We start from the raw sequence: 19,917 nt of genomic DNA, 5'->3' as shown, positions 1-19,917 counted from the left end.
AGTTGTTATAAAGTTAAATAAGGTGCTGATTTGAACCTTACTAATATTTCTTAAATAAAACTATGCCTCTAATTTTACTGAAGAATGAAACTACAAGACATCATTAACAAAGAATTACCTTAAGTAATTTTTTAGTTTAAGAACGTAGCTTTAAAAATATATTGGTATAAAAACAGAACTTTATTGCTTTTATAGTAAAATAAGTAGCTTACTCGGAAATAGTTAATATGCGTTTTACTTTTTTTTTTTTAAATTAGATATCACAGCTACTTTTTATGCTTGAATTTAATTTTTGGTTAAGGTTAAATATTGAAGTATATGGTTGGAATTAATTTTATCTTAAAGTGTACCTTATTTTAATTGTACACACAATAAATAAAATGGAAACTTTAATTTAACATAGCTATAGCATATGAAACAAGATTTATATAAAATTTAAAAATCAGTCCAGGACACAGTCAATTTATTACTTGTAATTTTTCCCCATGCTTCAATAGTTACAAAAATTCAAACGATGGTTTGAAAAATCTACAAGTTTAATGCATACAAGTTTAGTTCAAAACGCTTTTAGACAACAGTCAGTTTTCAGTTAACTTATGTTAAACTAAATAAACTGAAGCACATTCATGCAACTAAGTAAATAAAAGTGAAAAAAATATAATATAACGTAGTAACTCAAAACTGTGTATAACACTAAATGTTTAAAAGCTAGAAGATTTTTTACATTATAATGATTTTTTATATGTAAAAGTAAATCCGAATGAAATGAATATAAAAACAAACACTTTCCCGGTATAAACTTTAAATCAAAAACTATCTTAATAAGGAACTGTTTGGTGTAAGTTATTTTTGATAAATAGTTACTGTTATCAGTGAATTAATTTTTTTTTACTTAGATTTTGTTTCAAAAAAGTTATTTTTATTCATCGATAATACTATTTCTTTAAGATAAGAAATTTGTAAGATACAGTTTTTTATTAATATAGGTTTTTGTAATTACTTTAAGTAGTGTTTGAGAAAAGTTTTTTTTCTTAATTTCACCGATAGCAGACAATATTTATTGACAATAACTTACATCAAACAGTTCCTTACTAAGGTAGATTTTGATTTAAAGTTTATATCGCAAAAGTGTTTGTTTTTATATTCATTTTATTTGGATTTACTTTTACATACAAAATATCATTATAATTTAAAAAATATTTTGGTTTTTACAAATTTAGTGTTATACACAGTTTTGAATTACTACGTAATAATATATTTTACACTTTTATTCACTTAGTTGCATGAATGTGTTTCAGTGCTTTTAGTTTAACATAAGTTCACTGAAGACGGACTGTTGTCTGAAAACGTTTTGAACTAAACAAGTACTTTTGTACTAAACTCGTAGATTTTTTAAACCATCATTTGATTTTTTGTAACTATAGCATATAAAAAGTGTTATTGCAGTAAAATTTTAAGATTGTGTATAGAAAAAGTTCTACATTTAGTTAAATAAGTCTCTTTTTGTAATGATAATACATCATTTTAATACCTTACTAAACCATTATATTTTAACAAATCTAGTATAGTAGTTTTAATTAAAACATACTTGCTCTTACAAATAATAATTTCATAAAAAAACATTTAAACATGACTAAAGAAAGCAGCTATTTTTGTAGCCAAAAACTTTTTTAGACTTATAACTTTCCGAGGGGCATTGCTTGTTTGAATCTCTAGGATTTAAGGCTTTATTACTTTATACCTGATACAAAATATAACGGAATAACTTTAAAATGATTTTTAATACCACTCTTTCAATATAAACCAAAACTTTTGTACAAGTTAAAAAAAATATCAAATAAAGCTGCTATTGTACTCTCTACTTATTTATAAATTTTGATATTGTATGGAATTTAGTTTTATTAAGAAACATTTATTGCCAGTAACTATTATAAACGTTTTTTTTACTGTTTTAAGTTAATTTCTTATTTGTTAAAACTAACCTTTTCTTTTCTCCTTGAATTGAAATCAAACTTTTACAGATTTTAAAGTTTTGAGTACTCATTTCAGTTTTTAAAAATACATTTATATAAACAAAAAAAAATTGACATTGAATACAAACATATAAAACTAAATAGTTATAAAATTAAATTTTTAACAATTTATATTATTATTATTTTAAATTATATACGTCATTAAGTCATAATGCTTTTCAGAACTTTTAGTTTTCCGTTTCTAAGTAGCTCAAACTTATAGGCTGAAAATTAATGGTTTTCAGCGTATATTAAACTTTTTTCATATTTATATACAGTAGGGACTTGAACAACGTACGCACCTTAAAACTACCCAATATGTAGTGCTTATCTTACGTGAAATGCGTACTTTACTGTTTCAATACAAAAAATCATCTACTAATTTAATAACTAATATCTACTTTATATAAAAATTTGAGACAACAATTCATTTTGCAGTATATTTTATTTTTTGTTAACTAAAAATTTTTCAATCTACCCTTTTCAATAGTTTTTGTTACAAAAACTATTGAAAAGGGTAGATTGAAAAATTTTTAGTTAACAAAAAATAAAATATACTGCAAAATGAATTGTTGTCTCAAATTTTTATATAAATTTAGTACCGAAAAGAAATTATTTAGTAATATCTACTTATTTTTAGTAAATGTACGATCTATTCCAGCTTATTCTAGAATCTTAATCAAAGTAACTAATCTGATAATATTTGTAAAAACTATTATTTTATTTTGTTGTTTATCATTTAATCATTTTAGTAGCTTATTATAAAATAAATTTAATTTATGAATACATTTATATAAAAAGGACTCTTTAAGAATTAAAACAAATAAGCAAAGAAGTCACATGTAAGAAAAGTAAAAGTTGTTTGCAATCAAGTACACACTAAACATTCAGCTAAATTAATACTTCTGAAAGTTTTAATGGAAAAAACGAAGAAAATTGCAGGTATAAACAGAATAAACGAAGTAATACCGTAAAAAGTCACACAAAAAGCGTATTATTCTTTCGACAAAAAGCGTCATATGAATTTACTCGATTTTTTTTTAATATATTTGGTTCCACTCATTTTTTTATTTCTAAAACGTAACTTACGCAGGTGCATACCACTTAAAGTGCGTATCTTATCTACTGTAATTGGCACTAAACCGAACCGCGTATACATCAACAACAGTTCACGCGATAGATTAGGATCTGATTACGTTCTTATTAAAACTAATCAGTCAGAAGTAGTCTCTTCTACTAACCATAATCTTTCGTTGAAGCAGACGACGCCTCAGAAGAAGAGTTGTGATAATTTAGTTGTGTCTTCAATTTTTTGACAGTGTTGGTGGCTCAATATCCAAAGGTCTAGTTTGTTCTCGTAGAATATCTGGGGCCAGACTGTCTCCCAGACCTACTTCTATACGCTTTTTCTGCAGATGGTCTGTCACTCTACGCCCTAGGGCGTGTCTATTTACGGTCTGAAGAACAAATACATTATCTTTATGACTTAAACTATTACTCATAGTTAGTTATGAGTCTAATATTACCAAATTATTAAAGCTAGACACATCAAGTGAATAAGTGTTTCTTTATTAAAAAGAACTAAACACAAAAATTTTTTTATAGTTTGCTTTAAATATACAAATTATACTTTATTTAGAACTTTTATTAAATCAAAAATTTAACAAACAAATTAAACATTAGTTAAAAACAAGTTTAAGAAGTCTATACAGTGAGTTAAAAATTATAAGCATTTGGACTTAAATCAAAAAGGTTCATAGCCAATAAATATTTTCTAACTAAAATGAACTTGATTTAAAGAAAGAAAACAATAAAATGTTTAAGAACTGAAACAGTATAATAGGATATGCAGGAAGTGTTGACTTGAATGCTCAACTCAAATTTAAAATATATTAATATAGTTCTCCGTTACATATAAAATGTTGCGTCAAGCAGTATTTATTGTTACTCTACTTGTTACGTTATCTACGTAAATTTCCTGTGCAACTAATTTAAAGTTGCATTAGAGATGCGTTCCGATTGAATTGTTTTAAATAATTCAATCTTCACATAATGGAATACATGCAAAAGGAGTAATTTCATTACAACAGTACCCAGAGCTGATTGCTTTACAAGAACTCTTATTACTATTTTTTAAATATTACTTTATGCGGTATTATACGACTGTTACAGGAGCTCCCTAATGATAATTAAAAACTAGTAGAATCAAACGCAATATATATATATATATATAATTTATTGAAATGACGATTTTAAAAATACTGGAACATATGTTTCATAAAGACAAAAAAAGTTGTCTTTAATCTTCAGCCAGTTCAAATTTAAAATAAAAAGCATTTTGGTAAACAAAGATGCAAAAGTTTACAAAAAAACAACAAAAGTAAAAGAAAGCGAAATATAATTTGGTATAATCCCCCATTCTGTACTTCAGTTAAACTTAAAACAAACATCGGTAGAGAATTTATAAATATAGTAAAAAAACATTTTAACAAAAATAATCCATTATCAAAGATATTTAACAAAAATAATATGCGAATCAGTTATTCATGTATGGCGAATTTGGAGAGATTAATTAAGTCACATAATCAAAGGATTTTAAACAAAAGTAATTTAATCAAAAATCAGTGTAATTGCGCTGGTGGCTTTAAATATAATTTGAAGGGGGCAATTGCCGGTCAGAGAACATTATTTACAAGGCAACAGTTAACTCTGACCTTGAAAAGAAGTTCTACATCGGCTTATGCTTCACTCAATTCAGATTTCGGTATGCTAACCATAAAAAATCCTTTAAAGGTGGTGTATACGAAAATGAAACTGAGCTTTCGAAGTATGTTTGCGGCCTTAAGCGTAAAAACATTGATTTTAAATTAACTTGGGAGGTGATAAAAAGGGCACAGCCAATAGCAGATGGTGACAACCATGTTTGTAGGCTGTGCTTAAAAGAATCAACAGCCGTTATGTATGCGTTAAAAAAGCAAGGTTGTTTATATAAGAGGAGCGAATTCATATCGTCTTGTCGACATATGAAAAAGCTCCTCTTCAAATACAACAAATTTTGAAGTATTTTATAGTCAATTACCTGTTGTTTTCGTTAATTTTAGTTGTCTGATTAATAAGATGGTAGATAGATTTTTGTACTGAATATTTGTTAAGTACAATGTTCAATTCTTACGTCATATTGTATTTGTTTTTTTGTAAACTTTTGCATCTTTGTTTACCAAAGTGCTTTTTATTTTAAATTTGAACTGGCTGAAGATTAAAGACAATTTTTTTTGTCTTTATGAAATATATGTTCCAGTACTTTTAAAATCGCCATTTCAATAAATTATTTAAAAGCCCTTCAAGTCGGCTCAGTAGAAGGTGTTCAAGTTTGAATATTAACCTTATTATATATATATATATATATATCACAGATGTTCTTGTGTTAAAACTTTATTTCAACTAACGGCATTTCACTGCTCCATTAGAAAAAAAGCATAAAAAGCATGTATAATTATGTATAGTGTTTATGTAGGTAGTAACTATAAATGAACTTTATGGTTTAAAAACAAAGTTTGGGATAAAAACATAAAATTATAAAATTGTCTACAAAAATACAAATTTAATAAAAGTAGGCATTTACGAAAAGCCTCTTGTTTACGAAAAGATTAAAAAGTCAATGTTTAGATTGATGTCTGATATCGGTTTTAAAATAACTATAGAAATAGGAGCGCAAATAACGAATTTTTTAGATGTTACTTTAAATTTATCTAATAATACTTACCGTCCGTACCGTAAACCGAATTCTTTATTAAACTTTATTAATATTAATTCTGACCACCCTTATCATTTAAAAAAATGCCTCCCGGTAATGACACAAAAACGTTTAAGTACCCTCTCTTCGAATGAAAAGATATTTAACGAAATAAAAGCACCGTACGAAAATGAATTAAAAAACTGAGGTATTAAATTTAAATTAAAGTATGAAAAATTAGATGTAGATAAAAAACGCAAAAAAAACGCGTAACCGACATATAATGTGGTATAATCCTCCATATTGCTATTCAGTTAGTATAAACTTAGGTAAAGAATTTTTAAAGCTAGTCAATAAACACTTCCCCGATAGCCACTTTTATAATAAAATTTTTAATAGAAAGACTGTTAAAATTTCTTATAGTTGCATGAGTAATGTTAAAACTTTAATTCAATCGCACAACAAAACAATAATTTCAAACTTTAAAAATAGACATATCAAAGCTAATACAAATAATAGTGCTAGTAATAAAGTTAGTAATAACGCAGATATGTACAGTATTTCTAATTATACTAATCATATTATAAATAACAGTAATAATAAAAATAATAGTAATAATAACAGTAATAATAATGATAATCCTAATAGTAAAAATTTAAATTATGATAACAATAATGTAAAACATATTAAAACTTTAAACATTAAAGATATAAGCTGTAATGATAACTTTAATATTAATGCCAATGTAAATATCCACATCAATAATACTAATAATAGTGTAGATTATAATAATCAACGTATAACTAGAAGTATTTCTAAAATGATAAAAGAAAACTTAGAACAAGTAATAAATAATAGCGCTAAAAGTATAAGCAAAATGCATAACAATAAAACTACAAATAAATATTCAAAACCAACTAACCCTAATAGTAATAAGTAAGTAATATGCCTAAAACATGTAATTTCCGTAAAATAAATAAAAATAACTGCCCATTATAAGGTAATTGTTTAATTAAAAATGGAATTTATAAATTTGAATTTGAAAGTAAGGGCCCAGATGAAATTTATATCAATAGTACAGCAGGTAGTTTCAAGAATAGATATTCTAACCATAAACATACTTTTAAAAATATAAGTAAAAAACAAAGCACGCGTTTATCAGATTATGTCTGGAGCTTCTTTCACAGGTACGGTATAAGGCCAAACATGGAGTGGAGTGTTGTTTCAAAGATCAAACATGCATCCAACGGAGTAGGTAGAATTTGCCCAACTTGCAATACAGAAAGAGCAGTAATTGCAGCAGAAGATAAAGACCTACTTCTGAATAAACGGCAAGATTTATCGAATATTTGTCCCCACAACCGACGATTCTACTTTAAATAACTCTGTCTACTTATGTACTAATTTATTTCACAACACTCACATTACAATCGAAAACACTTGCAAGTTTAATACTTCATGATTTTAAGCTGTATAAATTATTGACCAATTTGTTAAATTTATTATGACGTAACATTTCTGCACAACTCAATTTAATTTTCATTTTAAAAACTTGCCTATTCTTAGAGCTTTTTGAGGTTAGTGCCTACTTTTATTAAATTTGTATTTTTTGTAGACAATTTTATAATTTTATGTCTTTATCCCAAACTTTGTTTTTAAACCATAAAGTTCATTTATAGTTACTACCTACATAAACACTATACATAATTATACATGCTTTTTCTGCTTGTTTTCTAATGTGTGTTAATATTTTATAGACTCCGTAGATCTGTTCTTAAATTTATTTGAGAGCAGTGAAATGCTGTTAGTTGAAATGAAGTTTGAACACAAGAACATATGTGGTATATATTCCGATAAGCTTAGATTATCAGGATCTCCCCAGATTTAACGCCTTTTAACGTTACATCTTATATATATATATATATTGATAACTGTGTGGTGCATTCTTATGCAGATGTCTAATATTTTTAATAAATAGATTACATTCCAAGTATAAATAATTAACCGTGCCGCAGAATAAACTTTTGTTACTACTTAATGAAAAGTGTTACAATAGTTTCAACTTCTAGTAACAACTTTATTTACATTATATAAGAATTTTAAATACTGCAATACATCTATGTTGTTATAAAAAAATCTTTTTTGTACGCAAATAATTTATTCAGTTTACGATGGTTCGCTCCGTTTTGGTGTTTCTGAAACTTTAGGATATAGACCTCTTAACTTTATTTGTAAAATATGCAATAACAAAAAATAATAAAAATAAGGTTACAGCTCTGGTCAATGGACCTTGTGTAGATAAATCAAACATCGCATAACTAATTTTTGATAGTATTTTTGAGCTACTTGAAGCTTAAACAACTACTTCCTACTCATGTTATCACTTTATCCCGATATGATAACCCGTCGTGGTGTCTAATGTAACCAACCTAAATTGCTAGGGGTAATTAAATGGGGATAGATATGGTTAGATAAGATAAATACATCTAAGATACTTAAAAGTCAACAAAAGCTTAGTTTCAAATATAAAGTAACCACACGACACACTAACTAAAAATACAATTGAACACAAGTAACAAGAAGTACCTTAAACTAAAGAAAACGAAGCATTTCAAACTTGAATTTAAACATTTTATAATACAACATTACGAGCTTCACCAAACACTAACCGATACTGCAAGTAAATGCAAGTAAAATTCCGTTTTATAAGCACTGAAATAAATGTAACTCCTTTAAGTAAACAATATTGTTTATTGTTTTAAGAAAATGGTTTTGAGAGTAAAAAAATTGTTTTGGAAAAGCTTGTTTTGAAAATAATGAAAATTGCTTTTATTGTTACAAAAAATTCCATATTTATTCACGCGCTTTAAAATATTAAAATGAAATATGCTTCTATTCTCTCATTACAGTAATTATTTTTTTACAGAACCCAGTTGAAGTGTGTTGATTCGTTGACACACAGAAACATATGTCGGTAGAATGAAGGAAGATTACTGTATAATTTGTTTTTATTTATTAAAATGAAATATTAATTTTATTACATTATTTGATTTTATTTTTTCAAATAAGTGTTTAAAGCTTGGTTTTAAATAATTTAAATCCTTAAAACCCTACTTATCTTTAAATTTTTATGTCAGTGTTAAAATTCCGGGTCAAAAAAAAGTAAGAAAAAGAAACTGTATTACTTATTATCTCAAAAATTACATAACTTACAAAAACTAAGATAAAACACAACATAAGGACAAAGTAACAATGATAGTCATTTAGCTGTCTTCCGGCTTCTTGTCCTCGGGCTTTTTTCCTCGGGCTTCTTGTCCTCGGGCTTCCTGTCTTCAGGCTTCCTGTCCTCGGGCTTCTTTATCTTTTTTGACTTTCTGTCTTCTAGCTGGTTTGTAGAATCAGCAAACACCACATTGATTGGCTTTGGAAATAATGACAGCAGGAATTTTTGATTGTGACGTCATAATATAAACACAAAATCTTGATTATTTCTCTTGTCTATTGTGGTACTTAAAAACAAAAAAAACTTTTAAAGTTGTATGCAGTAGTTAGGTGTGCTTAAAAGCTGTGCTTAAACGACAATCAAACATTTGCTTTAAACAACGTTCAAAAAGATACAAACGCAACAATTTATTTAACAAGCGACGACTGCTAAATTTAAGGGGAGTTTATTTTTGATTTCTTTCAAAGGAAATAATCCTTGCATATATTTCTTTCAAAGGGAAAACTTTAACAAAATTGTATACTTGAACTTGAAACGAGTAATAAAATGTGGTATATGAAATGCCATTTTACGACTAATAAAGATGAAACATCATTCAAACATATTTTTGAATTTCAGCAACATTCTGGTTTAAAACAAATAAAATCTAAACTTTAGAACAATCAATCAGCAGATCAAAACTATAAACTAGTAGTAGTAAACACATAGAAAAATTTGTTTTATCAGCTAAAACTCAGACGTTACTGAGAACAACTATTCTGCTGTTGTAAATTTAATGCGGTTATTATTTTACGTTTCTATGCTTAGAAAAATATTATAAATGCGCTCTCTTGGCAACTTATAAAATGCAATTTTGCACTAAAATACTGCGTCCCCTGACGACTTATGTAAATTGCAACATGTTCAAAAGAACATTGTGCAATTGAGTAAAAAGACTGTGCTTTTTATGATCGAAATACTGCGCCCCCATGCGACTTATGTTAGTTGCAACATATATTGTGCACTTAGAAAAAGAAATATTGTGCTCGTTAGCAAATAAACTGTGCACCTAAGCACTAAAAAGAATATACAAAAGGATAAGTAGAAATAACCGCAAAAATCATATAGTATTTTAAGCAAAACATCCCTGACATCTAGCTTCTCTTTTAATAAAACTCAATAAACCACTACTACACACTTGTATTATTGTAACGAATTCCATTTTCGATTTCGTTATTTTATACTTTTCCGCCAGTTGGCGCTATAGTCAGCCGAAATTATGTACTTATTTCAAGATAACGATAAGAAATTGCTCATTAGGCCCTAGCTTGCGCACTACGCGCAGCTCGATATGTTGTTCGTTATTTTGTTTTTGGCTCAGTTAGCCATAAGATCGTGCAAAAAGCACACTAATTTTAAGAACTTAAGACACTGATTGAATTTAAGAACTTTGATATGATTGTCATTTTATAAGAACTTTATCTTTATTTGTATAACTGTATTGTAATGTACTCAATTAAGCCATAAGACCGTGCGAGATGCACACGAACTCATTATAAGAACTGTTATATTATTTTTGTTTTATAAGATCTTGAAGCTTATTTGCATGATCTTATTATATTGTGCTTAGTTTAGCCATCGTTGTGCATGAAGCACGACATATATTAAGACTCTGTATTATTAGTAGTATTTTTAGTAAGACCTATTTTGTGCTTAAGATTGTGTCATTAAGACACTTTAAAAACATTATTAAGACATTTTAGTTTGTAGAGTTTGGTGTTTACTTGTTGTGTTTATATTCGCAGTTTTGTTCTACTGATAAATTAGCTGCTTTATTATTTCTACTTCCTAATTTTCACATTAACATCACGTTTTCAATAAACTCACTTCATTAAAGAAATTATATATATTAAGCTTATTACATATTTAATAATTACTAAGTTAAACCTAATGAGTAAGGTAAATTCAGTAAAAACCTTAAGAGCTAAACGCGTTAAGAGTTTACCACAAAAAAGGGGACTTCCCCCAATTAAAGGTAGTTCCTACCTCAGGCCCTGGAGGACTACATTATAATTGTAGACTTGCTGTTTCAAAGTACAAAGTTTTTCACACAATTTTTCTTACTATAATCATATTAAAATGTCGCAAAGTAAAGTATTATCGCAAATTATACTGTCAAAATTTTAAACTTGTTAAAAATTTGTTTAGTAATAAACTAAAGTTTTTTTTTCCGCTGCGTTTTTTAATTGATAAGGCACCTGATTCCTATTAGAAAATTCCTAAAGTTCAGGCCACTCATGGTCTCTAATTATCCCGATAAGAGTACCCGTTGTTGTGTCTATTGTAACCAATCTAAATTGCTAGGGGTAACTAAATGGGGATAGATATGGTTAGATAAGATAAATACAACTAAGATACTTAAAAGTCAACAAAAGTTTATTTACAAACATAAAATAATCACACCACACACTAACTAAAAATACAACTGAACACAAGTAACAAGAAGTATCTTAAACCAAAGAAAACGAAGCATTTCAAACTTAAATTAAACATTTTATAATACAACATTACGAGCTTCACCAAACACTAACCGATACTGCAAGTAAATGCAAGTAAAATTCGGTTTTATAAGCACTGAAATAAATGTAACTCCTTTAAGTAAACAATATTGTTTATTGTTTTAAGAAAATTGTTTTGTGAGTTATAAAAATTGTTTTGGAAAAGCTTGTTTTGAGAATAATGAAAATTGCTTATATTGTTACAAAAAATTCCATATTTATTCACGAGCTTTAAAATATCAAAATGAAATGTTAATTTCATTACAAATTTAATACATTAATTAACTTAATACGAGTAAGAAAAAGCTCTTATGTTTTTGTTACGTATTTAAAAAAATTAAAAATATTGTCTGTTATAAATAGAACTATTAGCTCCAATCCTAGCAAATTTAGTTTAAATTAATTTATTAAAAAATAGTTTTCACCCGTTCAATTCTAAATTGAATTACTTTTACCTCAAAAATTTTCAATCAAAATTAATTGTTACCTGATCAATTCCAACGAGTTAAGTTGCGATCTAAATTTAGTCCCATCCGTTTAATTTCTACCTAAATTGTTTCTAATTTTCTTTAATTCCCATTTGAATTAAATCTTGGATGTCATTTTTATACGAGTTGTCACTTTTAAACGGTTTCACATATGCTCATTTAACGGGTTTTATACTTGAACGTAGTATTACTTTTACAAGACATTGTTTTTGTATGTGGTTGACTTTTGTGAAACTAGAGTAAAACCAAGCTTATAAGAATAAAGTAAAAACAAATAGTTATTAAAATTTGAAATTAAACATAAAATAGCCTATAATTAAAATAAACGTCAGTAAGAGTTAAACAAAACTTAAGCTAAAAGTTTTTTTTATCATAATTAAAGCTTAATTATAAGTAAAAGAAATTTAAACTTCGATTGATATTTAATTGAAATCTAAAAATAAAGATTTAAAAACACGATTTAAGAAACAAAATTTTGAACTTTATAGCTTTTCTTTTCAGAGTTTTCTATTTTATTTTGGTATTCTTCATTTCTTTACTAGTAAGTCAAAATATCTATACTGTGTTTTTAGCCGTAACACGCAAAAAAAATCCGTAAGAGACTATAATGACATTTTAACTTTTCAACACAATTTAACTAATGACATAAATTAATAAAAGTGTTTAAATTGTTTTATTATTTGACTTATTATATATTTACAAAAACTTACAACACTTCAAAGTTCGTATGGCTTTAAATTTTTAAGTTCGTAATATGTTAAATTACACCAACTTTTCAAAAACTTCTCTAACTATTTCCTTTTTTTAACTTTTAAGTGTATTCAGTCCAAATAAATATGTGGATAAAAGTGTTTTCTTTAAACTAAAACAGAACAACTACATATATCAATGCACTAAAGCACGAACTGAGGTTAATTATTTAAACTTATTTAACTATTCAAAATTTAAAGTTAATCGTTTGCTAATAATGATCCTAGCGAAACAAGTTCACTAGAATATTAAATAGTAACAAATTTAAACAGTACTCTTTCTTTATTTAATTAACACATGTTTATGTGTGTTAACAAGTTAACATGTGTTAGTAAGTTAGTTAAATAAAGAAAGAGTACTGTAAAAATTTGTTGTTATTGACTTTAAATTCTAGTGGTATTATAGTTCAAAATTCATTCGATATAACTATCTTAACAGTAGCAGTTAAACTAGTAAACTACCGTATTTTTTTTTAATTTCCGATATCGGATTTTGGTATACTGACATTTCCCAACCGCGCGCAATTCCCACCCGCACGATTCCCACCCGATCAATTCCAACCCGATCAATTCCAACATGGGAAATCAATCATTTCCCACCTGCATCAAATCCACCCGATAAAATCCCATCCGCTCAATTTTCACCCGGATCAATTCCCACTCGAATCATTTTCCACCCGCTCAATTCCCACCCGGTTCAATTCCCAATCAAATATCAAGTTTGATTTAATTTATTGTTGCACGAGTTAAAAAATTTGATACCAAAAGAACTCACATTAAATTTATTCTTGAACGGTTTGAAAAGTCTTATACGAAAGGAATTCACATTAAAATTGTAGTTTTTATTCTTTATAAAGACAATTAAAAAATAAGTTTTGCGGTGTAAAGCATCATTCCTTTAACTAAAGTTTTTGAAAATAAAATTGTTATTATTACATATTTTATCGTGTTTTAGTTTAATGTAGGTTTTCTTTGTTGATTTACACAGTAGTTTTAAGTAATTACGGCTCGCAGACAGCAGAAAATTGACCAGTTTCTTGTAAAAGGCTTTTATAGCTACTTATATAAAATCTATATAAGGTTTTAAGCAACTTTAAGTTTTTACTATTACAACTATTTTTTGTAATAAAATTTTCTATGGTATAGATTTGTGTCATATAAAATCTACTTTTGTAACAACTATAGAAACTATTTTTGTACAAAACAGTTTTCTTTTAAGTGGAACTTTTGTAAACTGAATACTTTATTACTAATTTTTATTTCTTGTTTAAAACAGTACATTAAACATGTATTAAAACAGTTTTAAACAATTAATAATTAATTTATTATTCGAAATAGTATTTTGGTTTTAACATCAATTTTAAATTATTAACGACCACGATCAGCTTTTTATAGGAAAAATGGTCTTTTACTAGTAAAATGCTACCCTTGTTACTAAAGTTTAATCCAGATCAAGCTAAGAACATATTTGTTTTTAAAAGAAGCATTTATTCAAGTCTTAGCTTTAAAACCAAGTACCGTATGACAGAAGAAACTCTGACATGTATGTAGTTAAGCTTTGTAATAAGCTAATGATTACTCAGTGCAAAATTGCTAAAAAAGTTTATGAATAGAAATGTTACAACAATTTAGCCTCAAGTTAGTTATACCAACGTGGATCTTGTTTAGAATCAGAAGTTCGAAACTAAAAATGTCTAGTAAAGTTAAAAATTAGTTTTTGAAGTGTGAAAGCAGTAAAATAGAGAAGACTGTTAAGTACTTAAGTTTTGTAACTAAATATTTGACCAATGAAGTGGAAAATAAAATTTAATCTGAAAACTTTACATTTTTTTTAGGAATATATAAAATGTGTTACCAGCAAACACAAGGATAGATTAAGTATAAAAAATAAAAACAAACTTGAAAAACGAATAGCTTTAAAATATGGAACCCTTGCTAATATTGCGTATTTAATCTTTCTATAAAAGAAGTATCCGAACAGAAAAGTTTTGCTTTAAGTTTAGGCCTTAATTTCTCCCTGCCGGCAAAACAACTTGACAAAAAATCAGTTTACTTAGGTTTTTAAAAATGCTTATTAGACTACAACCGAGATCACATTCAGAGGAAATAGCAACGAAGGTTAACCTTACTGCGTTAGCCCATAATTACTGCAAATTAAAGCCAAATAATAGTGAGTTACTAAATGTGTCTGAGGTAAGAAATGTAATTAGAAACTTGAAAAAGGATGATACAGTGATAATTTCTAGAGCAGGTAAAGGAAATGGTTGTGTTATTGTGGATTAATCATATTTCTTAACTAAAATGTACGAGATTATTGATGGCACAACCAAGTTTGTCAAAACCTTGTTATGCAAGTACTTATAATTTGAAAAGATTTAATTTATTAAAAACTTTTATAGCATTTTTGATTTAATCAAACTTGAGGCTATATGTATTTTATTAAGAAAACCTAAGTTGTGTAAACATAAAGATTTTGAATATACTGTTTCTTTGTTTCATAAATATTTTTATAAGTTGTTACGTATGTATTATTTATTTTTAGTTTCATTGTAATTAAAACTACATATGTATTGCTAATTACCCTTTGTTCATTATTTTTACTTTTATATTAATTACCTTTTGACTATCTAAGCTGGACTTGAAACTTTATGTTCATTGCTTAGTGAACAACTGAAGAGTTAAACACGAAATATATACTGTTATTAATTATTATTTAGAATATTTTTTGTTTTTTCTGTGTTTTTTACGTTTATGTTACAATTATGGGTTAAGTAAATGTAAATTGCACTGTTTATTATGTTTTTTGTCTAAGTTTTATGAAACATTTTTTTTTGATAATATTTTTAGATATTTCATATTGCACAAAACAATTTTTTTGTTTATCTAAAGTTTGTACGACTTTTAAAGTATTTTTTATTCCAATGTTTTAATCATTACGAATGTAAATTCAAATTGCACTGTTCGTTATTTTCATTTAATAAACTGTAATGTGTTTGTTTTAAATATTTTATTTGATCTAAAATTTGTAAGTTCATAACTTATTTATTGGTTCATTTTGATTTAGTTTATTTAAATATCATACAGTATAATTTTATTTGAAATACAATTTTTTTATTTACTACTTTTCTTTTCAAACTAATCATGTTGAACATAGCGTTTTTAAGCTAAAAAGTTCGTACCATACTTGCAGTTTGAACCTAGCTGGCAGGTTACTGTTTATAAAACTTGACTTAAATTAAAAATAAACTTTTTCATTAACGTTAAATACAGAAAAATTTAATTGATTAGAACTAATGCAGAAACTATTGATTTGACTAAACGGATAACATAAAAAAAGGTTGAACAGATTCGGGTAGGAATTTATTCAGGTGGTAATTAATCGGGTGGGAATTGGTCTGGTTGGAATTGATTCGGTTGGGAAATGATTCAGGTGGAAGCTGATCGGGTGGGAATTGATTCGGGGGGAATTGATTCTGGTGGGAACTAATTCGGAGGGATTGATTTCGGTTGGAATTGATTGCGTCGGAATTGATTTGGGTTGGAAATGATTGCGTTGGAATTGATTCGAATTGGATTTGATTCGGGTGTGATTTGATCGGGTGGGAATTGTGCACAGGTTGGAACTGAACGGTTCCCTGGATTATATCAGCGGTCTAGATTAAAAAAAAAATCTAGGCTTTACTGAGTGATAAAATTTACAAACTAATTTATTAAAATTTTTATCTATAATTCTGGAATTCTTTTTAACATAAGGTAATATCAAAGTAATTGGACATTTTTTTACGTCCTGCTTGCTTTATCTTGTTTATAATTTTAAGGTGTAACTTAATAGTTTTGTTTATTAATTCTTGAGGATAGTCGTTTTTATTTAGTATCAACTTTATCTGATTTGTTTCATCAGCAAATACTTCCTTTAAACGAATTTTATGTGCGCGATGACAAAGCGTTCTTATTAAGTTTGTTTTCCTTTTTACAAAACGAATGAAATTTTTAACAGTTTCTTGTAAAAGTTTTTTTTTGTAAACACTGATGCCACAAATTTATTCTTCTGTCGGTTAACTAAAACGTCAAGAAAAGGTAGTTCATTGTTGTTTTATTTTTCTAGTGTAAATTTTATTGATTAATGTGTTTTTGTTTTACAAAAAATTTCTTTTTTTTTCATCTTTTCCCAATATAAAACAATCATCACCATATTTGAAATAAGTTGAATTGTTCTTAGAGATTACTTTTCTTTCAATAAAGCCCATGAAAATGTTAGACAAAAGTAGCCGTAATGCTAAACCTATAGCTTTTCCATCGTGCTGGGAATACATTTGTGAGTTGAATGTAAACTGTACTCCACTAGTTGATAACCTTAAAAGTTTTATAAAGTAGTTTTTACTTTTACTTGGTTTGAAATATTGTACATGTATGTACTACTTCATCTAAAAGTACATTTGTAAAAATACTTTGAACTTTAAAAGATACTATAAATGTATTTTTGAATTAATACTTTTTATTTAATCGACAAAAGTAATTAAGTCTTTCAAAAAGTTTAAATGTTCTAAGATAGGATCAAGTTGGAAATTAATAAGTTTTGCTAATTAATGTTAAGCAGAGCTAACAGAGGTATACCTTTCTAAATAAAATATTTTATTTTATTCAACGATTGTTACTTTACACTGTTTCTCCTAAAAGGATCTTTTCAAAGCTCTTCAAGTAACGGTTCTATCTTTCTTATGTATTTTTGGGAGACCATACAATTTTTGGGTAATGAAACCTACGGGCTTGTGGAAGTAGTTATATTTACAGTTTATAAAAACTCATATTATTAAAAGTAGTTATAGCATTTTTGATTATATTATACTTAGGCTAAATGTATTGTATTAAGAAAACCTAATTTGTGTAAGTACATATATAGATTTTGGTTATACTGTTTCTTTGTTTTCGTAAAATATTACGTATGCTTTATTTATATTTTTATCTAAATAAAATTATTTATTTACTGTTAATAACTTTTTACTCATTAATGTTACTTTTTCATTGATTTTGCCAAAATGTTATACGAGCGTTAACTTAGCTCGATAAGCATTTTTTGCAATTTTTAAAAAATGTCCAAACTTTAGATCCAATTATTTTCCTTATCTTTAGAGCTTTCAAAAGTCTTTTTTTATTCTAGAGAACGCTCCTTTGCCTTTAATCAAAAAAAAAATCATTTGAATGGGGCTTAAATTTTTGAGTGGGGCCCCTTAAAATAGTTGTTTTTTTTTTTGAATTGTTACTCTAACGGATGTTTTAGCCAAAATATATGATTTTCTATTTTATTTATTTTATTATTCTTACTTTGCTGTGTTCTCAAGGGTAGCTTTTTTTCAAATTTATAAGGTTTTAATAATACATACAAATGTGCCCAATTTTAAATTTAAAAAACCTTCAATTTTCTAACGGTCATTGACAAAAAAAACTTTTTTTACTTATTTAAATACACTTAATTATGACTATTTTAAATGGTTCACGTTTTTTTTATTATCTTAACTGGTTTATGTAAGACATGACCCATGTACGTTTTACTAAAACTATCGTTATTTGATCATGAAATCCCTCATAAAAAAAATATGAGGGATTTCATGTTCAAATAGTTCAATAATAGATTAATGTTCAAATAATATTTTTTTTTTTTTGCTGCAGTGACCGTTAGAAAATAAAAGGTTTTTGAAATTTATAGTCGGGCATATTTATATATATATTATTAGAATATTAGAAATTTGGAAAAAAACAACGACTCTTGAGAACACAGCAAAGTTAGAATGTTAAAATAAATAAATAAAAAAGCATATTTTTTGGCTGCAACATCTGTTAGAGTAACAATTATAAAATAATACATTTTTTTCTAAGGGGCCCCACTCAAAAAATCAAACCCCAATCCAATGATTTTTTTTTAATTAAAGACAAAAGAGGGTTTTCTAGAACTAAAAAAATCTTAGTTAGCTTTAAAGATAAGGAAAATAATTGGATCTAAAGTTTGGACATTTTTTAAAAATTGCAAAAAGTTCTAATCGAGCTAAGTTAACGCTCGTAAATGTTATGACTATATAAGTTGTATTTAAAACTTTTTTTTGTTGCTAAGTAAACAACTGACGAGTTAGTTTAACTGATTAGTTAAAATTTAATTCATTATGAACATTGAGTTGTGTTTTGATCTTAGATATAAATTTTTGAAACTTCAAAAATATTGAATCGTATACTTGTTTAACAAACATTGCAGTTTAAATTTGGGGTAAACACATGATTAAAACGAAGAAATAAAAAAACTATAAAAGGTCATACGAAAATATAAAAACAAAAATAATATAAAAGTGCAAACCACATTTATTTACCCCATGATACAAACATAAAAGTAAAAAGCGTATGAAAAAGCGATATTAACGAAAATAAAGAAAATTGACATTTACGTACTCCATATTTGAAGCACAAATGTATAAAGAAATAATAACGAAGATAATAAACATTGCAATTGAAGTTTATTTAAAACTAGATACTTTTGAAAACATGTCTGTTAGTGCAGCTTATCGTTTTGGTTTAATAGAAACTTTTTTTTTGCTCGCAAATTCTTTTAAAAAATTTTTGAAATTTTTTTTAAGCTGATTGTAGCTTTACATAGTTTGTTTCTACCAACAACTAATAACATTTCTTTGAACACAGCTCTCGATCTAAAAAAATAAACTTTGTGTAAATGTTATCAAGAATGATTAGTTGTATTATGTAAATTTCAAAGGTTCAATAAATACAAAGATAAATTCAAAAAGCATAAGGATTTGAATATAAATAAATACATATAACTACATATATAAATAGTCAAGACTTATAATATTTTAAACAAATATGTTTTGAGCTCAATTTTGTTGTATTGTGAGATATTGGTGTAAGTCATTTGTAAAGCTTAGTTGCTTTTAACATGTTTGTACTTGGCTTAATTTAGGTATACTTATAGAGCAAAATTTCTAAGGTACGCATTGCCGGTTTGATACGTATTTTTGATCCGTGTTTAAAGTGTGTACGTAAATTATGAAGTTACTATACCTTTCATTATTGCCTTACATCAGCGGGTCTTAAACATTTTTTCATTTTTACCCCTTTTAGAAAAATTTTTACTAAATTACCCCCAACTTACAAAATAAATTTTAATTTTGAGGAAA

Source organism: Thalia democratica, chromosome 8 (genome assembly GCF_965202585.1).
Source record: "Thalia democratica chromosome 8, ktThaDemo2.hap1.1, whole genome shotgun sequence".
Taxonomy (NCBI): domain Eukaryota; kingdom Metazoa; phylum Chordata; class Thaliacea; order Salpida; family Salpidae; genus Thalia; species Thalia democratica.
The sequence above is the reverse complement of the archived record's forward strand: the minus strand, read 5'-3'. Positions refer to the sequence as shown.